The 2,953-nt window shown below is 39.5% G+C and overlaps 1 pseudogene; it reads right to left on the minus strand.

The window, feature by feature from the left end:
- Nucleotides 1–632: 632 nt before the first annotated feature.
- LOC131275213 (olfactory receptor 7A10-like) lies at nucleotides 633–1,555 on the minus strand (annotated as a pseudogene).
- Nucleotides 1,556–2,953: the final 1,398 nt, after the last annotated feature.

Genomic DNA, 2,953 nt, shown 5'->3' on the forward strand with positions numbered 1-2,953 from the left:
TGTGTTATGGTTTACATTTAATTTTTTGGTGAAATTTAACAAGGCCTATATCCATCACTGCATGATCTTGTGGAACACTTCCATTGCCCCCAGTTGCCCTCTCTTCCTTCTAGTCTATTCTTCTTTCCCCCACTCCTTGGGGCCCACAGTGACAACTAAGCTTCATTGCTTGAAGGACAAGACTCACAGATACTTGCAACAATGCTGAGGATTTGACACACTAGTCTGTCTGGAGACAGTGGCCATGGGAGTTGCTGAGTGATGGAAGAAGGAAGATGTGTGATATGGAGGCATTTTCAGGGCTTGAAGTTGTCCTGAATGATATAGCAGGGACAGATGAAGGACATTACATATCATGCCATAAGCCACTGAATGGACTGTGGGAGAGTGTAAACTACAATGCAAATGATAATCCACACAATCAGAGGTTGTTGATGTGAGAGGAGGAGGGTGGGGTGGGGAGTGGTATATATGGGAACCTTGTATTTTTAATGTTACATTTTGTGTGATCTATGTATCTTTTAAAAAAGACAACAAAATATTTCATTTTCAAAAAGAATCTTCTAGTGTTTGATCTCTGTTAATCATGAGCACTTTTGTAAACTTGAGACAAAGTATCCTTTTATAGACAGAATGTTTCCCAGCTTTTTAAAGGCCTGCTTTATGTCCTTGTTTCTAAGACTGTAAATAAAGGGGTTCAACATGGGAGTGACCACTCTATACATCACTGAGGCTATTGCATTTGCCCTTGAGTTTTGGGTAGCAGCAGAGCTAAGATACACTCCAAGACCTGTACCATAAAACAAGGTCACTACTGAGAGGTGAGACCCACAAGTAGAAAATGCTTTATATTTACCATGAGCTGTTGAGATTCTCAAAATTGAGGATATAATTTTATAGTAAGAGAAAAAGATCCCAGTGAGTGGTATAATCCCCAGAAGTCCACCTGCAAAATACATCACAAGCTCATTGAGGAAGGTGTCAGAACAAGCATGTCTGACTACCTGATTAAGTTCACAGAAAAAGTGGGGCATTTCCGTCTCTGTACAAAAAGACAATCTCAAAACCATTAAGTCCTATGCAAAAGAGAGTCCAAAACACTCAATAACCAGGATGCTAACAGCAGGAGGCCACAGAGCCAGGGGTTCATGATGACTGTGTAGTGCAGGGGGTGACAGATGGCCACGAAGCGGTCATAGGCCATTGCAGTCAAGAAGGAGTTATCTAGTTGTACAAAAAGCATGAAAAAATACATCTGGGTGAGACAGTTTTCAAAAGTAATGATTTTGTTGCCTGTCTGGATGTTCAGCAGCATCGTTGGTACCGTGGTGGAGGTGAAACAGATATCAGTAAAAGACAGGTTGGAGAGGAAGAAGTACATGGGTGTGTGGAGATGGGAGTCCAAGATGATGGCCAGGATGATGAGCAGGTTGCCAATGAAGGTGACCAGGTACATGGACAGGAACATCTCAAAGAGGAGGGACTGCACCTCTGTATCTTCTGAGAGCCCCAGGAGGATGAATTCTAAACCATATGTTTGGTTTTCTGTTTCCATGTGGATGATGAATTTCCTGAGGAGATATTCAAAGCAGTGCAATTTAGCCTCAAGCAGTAATCAGAAAAATATCATAAATGATACTGTTTGTATTGTAATTACATTAAGTTAATATTTTTATGGATTTTATAGAGATCTAGTACCCTTTTCTGAAAATGTCAGGGAAAACATATGTTCCTGCATCTTCTTAATAGTTGTGATGGCTAGAAACCCTGGGCCATAATAGAATACACTTTACCAAGGCAATAATTTCCATGATAAATTCTCTCAGACTTTATTTTAAGCAACAAACATTATGATGAGTTTTTTTGTACCCTGTAACAAAATAGAAAAGAAGAACAATATTGTAGGAATCATATTATTTGGTTGTAAGAGTTACTATAAAAACACAATAATTTAAAAAATTCTGTTGGTGAAATGGACAAATGACCCCACATAAATGGGTTCCACTGATGTTTCACAGAGGACAAGGGTAATTCAATGTAGAAAGTATGATCTTTTCAAGAAGTGGTGGTGGAACAAAAGTGAAGCAGGCTAGTAAGGTAGGGAATAGATGGATCTGGAACATGACAGAGAGTCCACATGGACATCAAAAACCCCCAAGATGGCTGCTGGAGGAATCTCTCCCCTGGGATTCTGCTACCCAGAACAAAGACTCCTTCCTGAAAATATGAAAAAGCCCGGATGTTCCCTGGGAACTTTATCATTGGGTCATCACTACGGAATTTATGGGCAGGGTAATCAATCCAAACAGCAAACAACTGAAACCCCATTCCCTGTCATTAGCAAAGGAGTGGAATAATTAGTTTAAAAGCAAACCATGAGGCTTGAGCTTGCTCTTGCCTAGCTTTTTGCCTATGGACCCATCTTGCCCTCTGCGTGTTGCTTTCATCATTTTTCCTCTGCCATGTAACCATGCAAGTTATTCTGGGGACTTATAATCTATAATGGAGAATTGTAGTTTCTAAATCAGCCCTCTTCATCACTTTTTATCCCCTGCCTCACCACCTGGGACCATGCTCTGTTATTTTCTCCCATTTCTCTTCCCTTCCTACCTGAATAAATTACTGGCCTAACTGACCTGGCATTCTCTTGAAATTCACGTCTGCAGCATAGCCAAGAACTTAGTTAGAATCTGGTAACAATAGGATGCACTCATGCCAAACAAAAAAGGAACTTAGGTACTGATTGAATTCATTTCACAAAAATTAAATCAAAATGAATCATACCACTTTAAAGTAAAATACATTGTAAAAGTGCTAGACTAAAATGTGAAGAAAATCTAAGGGCCCATAGGTTGGAAAGGAGTTTTTAGATATAGTAATGGAAGCATGATCCATGAGAGATTAAAATTTATAAGTCGGTTTTTATTCAAATGTAAAATATCTACTCTGTGAA

The sequence above is a fragment of the Dasypus novemcinctus genome, chromosome 22, assembly GCF_030445035.2.
Source record: "Dasypus novemcinctus isolate mDasNov1 chromosome 22, mDasNov1.1.hap2, whole genome shotgun sequence".
NCBI classification, from domain to species: domain Eukaryota; kingdom Metazoa; phylum Chordata; class Mammalia; order Cingulata; family Dasypodidae; genus Dasypus; species Dasypus novemcinctus.